General features: G+C 41.0%; 1 long non-coding RNA gene across 1 annotated transcript in view; it reads left to right on the top strand.

Annotated features, from left to right (window-relative positions):
* Positions 1–5,547: 5,547 nt before the first annotated feature.
* LOC144239153 (uncharacterized) overlaps positions 5,548–11,735 on the top strand; it is an 8,447-nt gene continuing 2,259 nt past the window's right edge. Inside the window, exons 1-2 of the long non-coding RNA XR_013337329.1 lie at positions 5,548–5,662; positions 8,964–9,155. This is a non-coding gene — a long non-coding RNA (uncharacterized LOC144239153). The remainder of the gene's footprint in view (positions 5,663–8,963; positions 9,156–11,735) is intronic.

Genomic DNA, 11,735 nt, shown 5'->3' with positions numbered 1-11,735 from the left:
GGACTTCTCATGATTTCCATGCCAAAGTGAAGCTGTCCAACCTACCCTGTTAAAAACTACTATTATGGAAGGTGTCATGGTTTTCTTTTTCTGTTTATAGAAGTAATACATACTGATTAAGAAAATTGGAGAATGGCAGAATTACAAAAAGTTGATAAAAATCCTGCTTGTAGGTTGATTTCCTTACAGTCTTTTTTTCTGCGTACATATACATGCAGGACTGATACTTAGTTGGTATATACAGTTAGTAGATTTAAAATGGCCACAAGTTCATTTCAGCGCCTCCAATCAAGAGATAGAGTTTGTTTCCCCACTCCTTGAATCTAGATTGGCTTTGTGACTTGCCTTAACCAATAGAATGCAGTAGAAGTAGTGATATACAACTTCTAAGCAAGACCTCAAAAGGTCCTAAAATTTCTGCTCAGGCCTTCTTGGGACACTGCTTCTGCCCTATGAGGAAGCTTGAGCTAGCTAGGCTCCTTGAGGAGGAAAGACCTCATGCAGACAGGGGTCCAGCTGGTAGCCAGCACCAACTGCAAGATACATAAGTGAGGCCATCTTGGGTCATTTAGTCCCACTTGAGCTGTCAGGTGATTGTGGTCATACCAATGACCCTAGGCGAGACTAACAGAAGAACAGCTTAGCTGATCCCAGGCCACATTATCAACCCGCAGAATCATGAGCCAATAAGATGGTTGTTTTAAGCCACTAAATCTTGAGGTGCTTTGTTACACAGCAAAGGCTAACTGAAACTAGATGGTCCCTTTGATTCTTTACATCTGGCTTCCGTTCTGATTGGTTGTAGTGTCTGTTCTGACTGGTCTGTGCTTTTTAGCAAAAAAAATTTTTTTTTAATAATTTCAAAAAATTTTAAAAATTCAAAAAAATGTTAAAAATTCAATAATATTTTAAAAATTACCTCTGTGTGTGTGTGTGTGTAATAATAACAGATTGGTATCCTATATATCTATAATTCCTATCCTTCAGAGTAGTATAGTGTCTTCTTAACTACTACAGCTCTGGAATTAGATTCCCCATCTGTGTGGTTGTGTCATTTACTTAACCTGATTTACTCACCATTTTTTTTGGTCTGTAATGAGTAAATAATAAGAATAGCCTTATTATGGGTAGTTTTGTAAGGACTAAATGAGGTAATACATAAAAAGTGCTCAGCATAGCACCTGACCTCTTAGCTTTATTACTGTTAACATTTGTAGTATATTTTTCCATATCATTAAGTATATTTAATTTTTTAAAATATAATGACTTTTTAGAATTCTATTCTGTGCAATTTATTTTACCATTTTTCTTGTTGAAGAGTTAGATTTTTTTCACTCATAAATAATGCATTGATGAACATCTTTCCAACATCTTTCCATCCAAGTTCGGCCCAGGTTTCTGACTGTTTCCTTAGGAAGATTGCTAGAAGTGAAATTACCAGCTAGGCAGAGATGTTGTTTTGCTGATCTGAAGCCAAACAAACACTCCAAATTCAGGTCCTCATCACATGAAAGTCTAACTTGAGATGACTCTTTGGATGTGCTTGCTCTAGCTCAAATCATCTAACTTTTGATGACACCTGACATCTTTATTCCACAGGTTATAACACTTGGGCTAGACTAGAGTTTGGGTCTTCTCCAGAGGGGCTTTCTTGCTACATGTGGGTGAAACTCTATGGGAGTGATTAATAAAAACAACTAGCCCCAGGAAAATACCTTGTTTTGTTTTGGTCCAACGTTTTCTTTTAATTTTGTGAAATTATACATTAGGGCATGAAAAGCTGTTTCATCTTTAGGGGTGGACCATCAAAAGTGTAAGACTTCTCTTTGTAAACGTGAAGTATTATGTTACTTTCAGCTGCAGTTAAGAGGCTGGTCAGTAATTAGTAAGGAGCACAGGGCTGACAGGAACTAGGCCTTTGTGGTATAGTCTGAAATATACTGAAAAAGAGGAAAGATCAGGGCTTGTAATGGACAGCTATTTGTTTCCCAGAAAATCATTGTCTGCTTTTGAATAATTATTTACCCCCTAAACCCAAATAGATGGTTCTTCTTGGTGAGGGGAGGAGGTTTCCAGTCACAGCATGCCGCCTGCTTTGTCAGTATTGTGATCCAAGCCATGCCAATCAGTGTCTTTTCTCAGTGGTGCCAAGAAAGTCCTCCCCTTTCTGTGGGCACATCTGAGGAAATGTGGAGGGGTGCGGCAATGACTTTGACCTGCCTGGGAAGACTGACCACATTTGAATTTCTGGCTTTGCATAGCCACAGATGGGATGGCCTGTAGGCTCCTAATCACCTGTGTTGCCTACTTTTGACCACCTCACACAGGCACCCCACCCCAGGTACTACTACTTTGCACGCTTGTAAGGAAAAAGGGGTCAAATGGTCAGAAAGTTTCCATTCACTTCACTTCAGAAAGAAGTGGGGGTAAGAAGCTCCTTGCTTGGCCAAGGCGATTGGGAGAGGTAGATCCTGTTTGGCAACATGCAGAGATAGGGATGATCATACTTGAAATCCCTGGGGTTGAACTTTAAGATGTGATACGACTCCTTTTCTTTACTTTTTTTTTTTTTTCCTGTCTGGTCGTCTTTGTGTTTGTTTCTGTTTTTGTCTGGTGGTCTTTGTGAGGAGGCCAGCACACTGGCAATTATGTGAAACCTGCAGAAATTGCCTCCTGGAAACCAGATGTAGAGGCTGAGTAACCTTTAGGCAAAGACATGGACACATTCCAAGTCTCTGAATGTTTATGACCGAAGACTGGTTTTTTTTTGGCCCAAGAGCCATTGCTGTCCACCATGAACACTTTATATTTCAAGGTTCCACAATAGCAAGACAGATATTTGGAAGCCAGCTGTTCTATACCATCCCTTTTGTATTCGTTATCTACTGCTGTAACGAATGGCCACAGACATACTGGCTTATGTTATATACATTTATTACTGCAGTTTCTTCTTTTTTTAAAAATTTTTTAATGTTTTATTTATTTCAGAGACAGAGAGACAGCATGAGCAGGGGAGGGTCAGAGAGAGAGAGGGAGATAAAGAATCTGAAACAGGCTCCAGGCTTTGAGCTAGCTATCAGCACAGAGCCTGACGCGGGGCTCATACCCATGAACCGCGAGATCATGACCTGAGCCGGTCAGATGCTTAACTGACTGAGCCACCCAGGTGCCCCTTATTACTGCAGTTTCTGTATGTTGGGAGTCCTGGCGTGGCTTGGCTGTTTCTTCTGATTAAGGCATCAGCCAGGCTGCATTCTCCTGGGGGAGTATGGCCAAAGAAGAATCCACTTGTGAGCTCAGGTTGTAGGCACCGGTAGAATTCATTTCCTTAACTCGGGACTTTGACTTCTTCCCGGCTGTCAGTTGAGGCCCCCTGTGGTTTCTAGAAGCTGCCTGCAGTTCCTTATCACGTGGGCTTATCCACTATGGCTGTTTACTTCACCATGCCAGCAAAGACAGTCTATAGAATAGTCTGCTAGCAAGGTAGTCTTTTTTTTTAATTGTGAAAAAAACCCCACATAACATAAATTTTACCATCATAACCATTTTTAACCATTTGTGCAGTACAGTAGTGTTAACTATGTGCATATTGTTGTGTGACAAATCTCTAGAAATTCTTCCTCTTGCAAAACTGAAACTCTACACCAATTGAACACCTCCTCATCTTCCCCTCTTCCTAGCGCTTGGTAACCACCATTCTGCTTTCTGACTCTCTGAGTTTAACTACTTTAGATACCTCATGTAAGTGAATCATACACTGTCTTTTTGCGACTGGTTTATTTCACTTAGCATAATGTCCTCAAGGTTTATCCATGTTGTAGCCAATGACAAAACTTTTCTTCTTTTAAAAAGTTGAGGGGCGCCTGGGTGGCTCAGTCGGTAAAGCATTGGACTTCAGCTTGGGGCATGGTCTCGCGGTTTGTGGGTTCGAGTCCCGCGTTGGACTCTGTGCTGACAGCTCAGAGCCTGAAGCCTGCTTTGAATTCTGTGTCTCCCTCTCTCTCTGCCCCGCCCCCACTCACGCTCTGTCTCTCAAAAATGAATGTTAAAAAAATTTTTTAAAAGTTGAATAATATTCCATTGGATGTATATATCACATTTCTTTTTTTGTATGCAAAATTTCACAAATTTTATTTTTTTAGGTTTTTATTTAAATTCCAGTTAACATACAGTGTTCTGTTAGTTTCAGGGGTACAGGGAAGGGAGGTGATGGGCATGGAGGAGGGCATTTGTGGGGATGAGCACTGGGTGTTATATGGAAACCAACTTGACAATAAACTATTTAAAAAAATAAAAAAATAAAAGCAAAAGAAACACCTTCAACATACTGAAGATTATTAAGCCAGTTGAAGGCTAACTACTGAACATTTATGAAATAAGTTATAATTAATGGAAAAATATTGGAAGCATTCTATTTAAAATATGAAAATAGGGATGCTTGCTATTTTTGATTATATTCGATATTATTAATAAAGTTAATAAAGTATGTAAAAAACAAGTGCCCTCTCTAGTCTGTTAGAGTCTGTTTCTTGGTTTGCCTCTGTCTCTCTTTTTCCCCTTTGCTTGTTTCTTCTGTTTCTTAAAGTCCACATATGAGTGAAATCGTATTATATACCACATTTCTTGACACTTAGGTTGCTTCCACTTTTTGGTTCTTCTGAATAATGGTACACTGAGCATATGTGTGCAAATATCTTTTCAAGACCCTGTCTTCAGTTCTTTAGGATCTATACCCAGAAGTGGGATTGCTAGATTACATGGTATTTCTATTTTTAGCATTTGAGGAAACTGGACACATTTTCCATAGAGGCTATACCATTTTACATTCCCACCAACAGTGCACAACGTTCTCTTTTCTCCACATCTGCGCCTGCGCTGTTCTCTTCCAGGCTTTGTGTTTGATTATTTGTTTTGGATAGTGGTCATCCTGACAGGTGTGAGGTGATAGCTCCCTGTGGTTTTGATTTGCAGTTCTCTGATGATTAGTGATGTTGAGCATCTTTTTATATGCTTGTGGGCCATTTGTATATCTTCATTGGAGGAATGTCCATTTAAGTTCTTTGGCCATTTTAAAACCAGGTTGTTATTTTTTTAATGTTTAAATTTTCAAAGAATGTTTATTTTGTTTGTTTTGAGAGGGAGAGAGAGAGAGCATGAGAGAATCCCAGGCGGGCCCTGCACTGACAGCACAGGGCTCGATCTCACGAACTGTGAGATGATGCCCCCGGCAGAAACCGAGAGTCAGATGGTTAACTGACTGAGCCACCCAGGTGCCTCAGGTTATTTGTTTTTAATTGTTGAGCTGTAGGAGTTCTTTCTGTATTCTGGATATTAACGTTTTATCAAATATATGATTTGCAGACATTTTCTCCCATTCCTTAGGTTGCCTTTTCACTCTGTTGACTGTTTCCTTTGATGTACAGATATTTTTAAGATTGCTGCAGTCCCATTTGTCTATTTTTCCTTTTGTTGCCTGGCAAGAAAAGGTTTTATGTAATGTAACATAATCATGGGAGTGACATCTTATCGCCCTAACCAGATTCTGTTTATTAAAAGCAAGCCACAGGTCCTAGCCATACCCAAGTGGAGACGATCATATGAAGGCATAAACACCAGGAGGCAGGATCATGGAGGCCGCCTTAAGGTCTGTCTGCGTGCAAAGGTCAGTAAAAGCCTACTTTTTTCTTTAACATTTAACAAACATTTCTTAATGTCTGTTTCCTGCCAAGCATTGTGTCTGGGGATTATGAAAGAAATGTGGCATAGCCCCTGCTGTCCACGGACTTACAGTTAAACATTACAGGTTCTAGTTATGGGTGGAAGGGATCCAGCCTCCTAGAGAAAAGGGACAGGAACAATCAGAACTGAGGGGGCAGTGATACGGTCTGTCGTCCATCCATTGTCACCTGTCTCCTCTAGGCAGCGCTCCCTCTCTCCCCTTCTGGAGTCCTGTCCAAAGGGAAGAAGGCTGCCCACCGCTCAGCTCAGGGGTCAAGGCTCTAACCCCTCATACATACTGAGGAAACCTGCGAAGTGCCATCAGCCATCCTTAGGCCTCCCCAAGTACCAGCTCTTTGAATCTAGGTATGGAGATTACTCAATAAGAAGATCATAGGAAATAATTGCCTGTTACTGCACAAAGCTTAAGACACCCCCTCTTTTCCCTATGGCCCCTGGGTACATGTAATAGATTTTAAAGTTCAACATCCAGCTTGCCAATCTTTGTACCGTTCATAAACTGGCAATTAAATGTTAACTGTGAATCCAGAAAATAGAGGCTACTTCAAAGAAGGAAAAGCAAGGGAATGAACTCCACCCAAGCAGCCTCTGTGTGACCTGAGGAGCAAGGAGCAGACCCACGTTCTGGCCCTGATCTGAGTGGATGTTGGGCATATTCTGCTGGGGACAGCAAAGGTTATTACCTTAGGACTTACTCCGAAGGTGGAAGAGAAGGGAGTGAATCATTCCTTTTGAAGAGATGATGGAGGTAGGAGAAGGGGTGCAAGAAGATCAAAGGGGACCCAGGACCACAGGACTGAGAGAACTGTAATACATTTTAAGGTCTCCTTTAAAAGATTAATTATAGAAGGGAGCTACACGAGAAGGAGGAACAAGATCTACAACTAGCATTTCTTAGTGCCTCTTATGAGTGGCTTGGCATTTTACAGATGTGATTTCATTTAGTCTGTGTTTTTTTGTAATGTTGTTTATTTATTTTGAGAGAGAGAGCATGAGCAGGGAAGGAGCAGAGAGACAGGGAGAGAATCCCATGCAGGCTCTGCACTGTCAGTGCAGAGCCCTACGTGGGTCTTGAACTCATAAACAGTGAGATCATGACCTGAGCCGAAATCAGTAGTTGGATGTTGAACCAACTGAGCCACTCAGGTATCACTGGTTTCATTTAGTCCCTTTTTTTTAAATTAAAAAATTTTGTTTAATGCTTATTTATTTTGAGAGAGAGAGAGAGAGAGAAAGAGAGAGAGAGAGACAGAGCACAAGCAAGGGAGAGGCAGAGAGAAAGGGAGACCCACAATCCAAAGCAAGTTCCAGGCTCTGAGCTGTCAGCATAGAGCCCGATGAAGGGCTTGAACCCACAAACTGTGAGATCNGTGATTCAATAATACAAATTTCTTGTCTCAATGCTAAGAAAACTGAAGACCAGAGAGGGTGAAGTATTTGTCCAAGGTCACACAGCTAGAAGGTGGCAAAGTCAGAAATACAACTGAGGTCTCCTGATTCTAAGTCAAGAGATCTTTTACTTTACCTCATAGGTCTTCCAGCGAAAATGGAAAACTTAAAAACAGATAGTGTATTAAATACTGTCCTAAGGCTAGAGCTCAGGTAGAAAACTGTAAACATTCCACACATTTGGTCCACAAATTAAGTTTCACTACCGCAAGCCTTATCTTAATTACAGCAAAGAATGCTTGGTCTTGACAGTTCAAGTCTCCTCAGTTTCTTCCTCTTCCTAAGCCTCCTGTCTCTGGTCTCTGCCTTGTGCCCCCCACCCCCACCAGCCCCTCCCAAGGACTGATAAGTAGGACTCTGCAATATGGATCAGAAACACCTACAACCTGAGACAAGTACACAACCCACTTGCTAGGAGATGCCTGCCACCCGAAGAGGCTGCAAGCATCTGCCCCTATCCAGACTTCTCGGGAGAATTCCAGAGGCCACAGGATTTCACGTTCATGGAGGATTCCCCTCTGAACATCTTGTCAGTGAATCTGGGGCATCGTAATATCACCGTGCTTTCCGAGATCGGCATATCACAGTATATATTTTTAAAATTTATTTTTGATATAGAGAGAGACAGAGCATGAGCAGGGGAGGGGCAGAGAGAGGGAGACACAGAATCCGAAGCAGGCTCCAGGCTCTGAGCTGTCGGTACAGAGCGCCACGCAGGGCTCAAACTCACAAACCGTGAGATCATGACCTGAGCCGAAGTTGGATGCTTAACTGACTGAGCCACCCAGGCGCCGCCCCAGTGCTTTGAGAATGGTCCGTAGCTCTGCATTCCTGTTACTCCCTTACAGACGAGCACACACTCCTCGTCTGCCAGGAGGAGTGGGTTTTCCTATCCCAGCAGGTGACATAGAGAATGCCAACCTGTTGACATACAGCTGAAGGGCACTTGGCTCAGTAAGTACTTTTTGGGAGATGGGGCTGAATGTATTGTGTGGCAGCAAAAGCAGGAAGTTTTGAGGCCAGGCAGACCTAGGTGCGAATCCTAGTGCTGCCAGTTACCAGCTGTGTGGTTTTGGACAAGATTTTTGAATCTTAGTGTGCTTATCTGTAAAATGGGGTTAGATCGTTTTGTCCTCCTAGGATTGTAAGTATTAAATGCTGTTGTAAAACCCTTTAGAGAGTGCTTAGGATATAGTAGGTACCCACTAAATGCTTCTTCCTTTCTGTCTGGCTGGTGATAAAAGGAGTATAACAATTTTTGGATTAGGAAGAATAATTGTGAATGGTCCAATAAGGAGAGGGAAGGATTTATCTCTAAGTCTATTTTTATCCCACCCTTACACAGGATCATTCTCTTATTCATTGATCTTTGTCCTGAAGCTTTGACCTTCCTCATGAATAATCAATGTGCAGTGATTCAGTTAACATTTGCCAACCAGTGAGGCCTGCCCAGTGCTTGTAGACTTGGGAGGCATCACAGAGGCTGGGCAATCAGTATTGTCATCCCTATCATACTCTGCCCGGAGTGTTTTATCTACCTGGCCAGACATCATGTAGACAAGGTCTAAGAACACATCGCCTAAGATAAATTATTTACAAGTCTGTCTCACTTTAGAAGTGGACCTCATCCATGACTGATTAATATTTAACTATAAACCACACCTGGAGATTTTTTAAAAAAGAAGCAGCTTAGTGAAAATAGGAGAAAATGTTGAAAAGACCATTATACAAAGCATATTCATTCACACAAGTTTTTTCCCTTCTTCTTTTTACAGGTATTTTACACTTATGCCAGATAGAGGGAAGTTATGCAGCTATGGTGCTTAGAATCTGGGCAAGATGGCAGACAGAACAGTTTCCCAAACTTTCTTTTTGGTGCCTAGTCGCTGAAACCATGGTTAAGAAGAAAAAGCTGTAAAAGAGCTGTGAATAGTGGTTAAGTCCTCTTCCTTTACCTTCAGCAACAGGTAACAATGAAACACAACGTACAGGTCTATAATTCTCTTGTTCAACTTTCAGATTAGTCCAAATTCATTGAAAATTCTCTTCAACATATCCAAGAATCCAGTGAACCCCAAGCAGCATAAACACAAAGCATACCAAGCCACTGCAGAATCAAATTTCTGAAAACCAGTGATAAAGACAAAATCTTAAAGATGAGACTAATCACTGGTTTGTCATCAAAAACAATGCAAACCAGAAGATGGTCGAACATCTTTTTTTTTTTTAAGTTTATTTATTTGTTTCGGGAGAGAGATGGCGTGGGAGGAGGAGGAGGAGGAAAGAGTGAGCGAGAGCAAGAGAATCACAAGCAGGGTCTGCATTGTCAGTGTAGAGCCCAACATGGGGCTCAAACTCATGAACCGTGAAATCATGATCTGAGCTGAAAGCAAGAGTTGGACGCTTAACCAACTGAGCCACCTGGATGCCCCTGCAACAACATCTTTAAAGCATTAAAAGAAAAACACTGTTAACCTTGAATTTTATATCCAGTGAAGATGTTCTTCAAAGTTGAGGGCAAAATAAAGACATTTCAGTTAAGCCAAAGCCAAGAGAATTCATTGCTAGTGAACTTGTACTACAAGGAATATGCTAAAGGAAGTTCTTTAGGCCAAAGGAAAAGGATACCAGATGGACACCTGCATTTACACAAAAGAATGAAGAGTCAATACAGTAAATTTGTGGGTCATATGAAAGATATTTTTCTTGTTTTTAATATCTTTAAAAGAGACTTAACTGCTTGAAGTGAGAATAATAACAGTATATTAGGGGACTTATAATAATTATAGGGGTAGAATTTATGAATACAACAGCAGAAAGAATGGGGCAGATAGGATGCAAGTATATCGTTAAAAGATTCTTCCATTCTATGTTAAATGCTGTAATATTCGAAGGTAGACTGTGATAAGTTAAAAATGCATATTGTAAAGCTCAGAGCAACGACGAAAAAAATTAAGAGGATATAGCCCATTTGTCAATAGAAGGAGATAAAATGGATTCATAAAAAAATAACCCAAGGGAAGAGAGGAAAAGAGGGAAAAAGGAACAAAGAATACAAAGGACAAATGGAAATATGGGACTAGTGTCGTTCCTCTGTCAGGTAAGAAACCACCAAAGGAAAAGCCTAAAACATCTGTATCTACCTCTCAAAACAGGCGCTATGTTTGGCCAACATGAATTGTGATTCTTTGAAGTTGGACACATTGCAGTCCCAGAATGATACTGGGATTCTATTAGTGAGGAATGAGAAGGGAATGGCTGTAGGGCAGGCACCTAAAGGTGTCTACTAGGATTAGTCCCGGGAGCACAGAGAAGGAAGCTCAGAGGCCAAAATCAGCACTACTCCATGTGGTGCTGTACTAGAGCAGGAATACCCCAAAGCAAGAACTCCAGCAGCTGAATCTTGAGGTGGGCCTTTGAGTATTGTGGACATGGATACCTCAGTCTCTCCTTGTTCATTTATGTAACAGATTTTTATCGTATCAGGGGTTCTTTTCTCTGGAAGTATAGCAGTAGAAAAATCAGACAAAGATCTCTCCCTCATGGTGCTTACATTCTAGCGAAGGTATCTTAGCTGAGTGCAGCGGGTTCCACGTTCATCAGTTTTCTGACTATAATTGAATTTCTTATGGCCCCCAAGCAGTCCTACATTTCATGATGAATGAAGAAATTCGTATTTTTATTTCATCGACCAGTCACTTGGTTGATGTGAGTCTTATTAGGGACATATATTTCACTTCAGTGAAATGACAAGTCATGTTTTTGACCTGCTTATCTGAGGGCCAATACTTGCACCATGGTAAATTCGACAAGGCATTTCAACCCTGTGAGCCACTGCGGGAGACAGAAAGCCACACAGCTTTCTCTAGTTAATACTTCAATAGTGCATCTTTCTCCCGTTTGGAATGCTTAAATTTATTCACTTGTGTGAAAGGGATACCAGCAGGAAATATTAAATTGTAAGGATCTAAATATCTCTGAAAAGGAGGAGTACTGACTTTGAAACTGTGGTTTGTGTGATGTATTAAGAACTAAGTATTAAGAATTTCCTCCTGACAGGATTCAAGCTTTAAAAAAATTTCCTGTTGATGTTCATTTAGATTGGCTCTTTTTTTCCNAGTTCCTCCTAATCCTCCTATACGTGCAAACATATGATATTTGTCCTTCTCTGCCTTGGCTCCCTTTTTCCTGCCATTTCAAACTGTGCTCTTATGCACATTCCTGTATATATCCTTGAGTACAAGGGCAATGATTTGTAGAGTATTTGCCGAGGACTGGACTGGAATGCTGGGTCCAAGAGTTTATGCATGTTNAGTGATCGTGCCAATTCATATCTTCTACAAAGCAGTGAATGAGAATTCTTGCCTGCCATTCTCTGTCCCCACCAACAGTTAGTATTTTCAGACTCTTTGCTTTTTGCTTAGCTGATAGGTACGAAATGGTATCTTATTATGGTTTGAATTTGATTCATGTGGTATTGATGCCATATATTCTTTCTTCTACTTGAATTGCCAATTCATGACTGTGTCCATTTTTCATTGTCATCC

This window comes from Crocuta crocuta, unplaced genomic scaffold (assembly GCF_008692635.1).
Source record: "Crocuta crocuta isolate KB4526 unplaced genomic scaffold, BGI_CrCroc_1.0 scaffold660, whole genome shotgun sequence".
Taxonomy (NCBI): Eukaryota; Metazoa; Chordata; class Mammalia; order Carnivora; family Hyaenidae; genus Crocuta; species Crocuta crocuta.
Note: the sequence above shows the minus strand (reverse complement) of the source record. Positions and strands in the feature narration are given on the sequence as shown.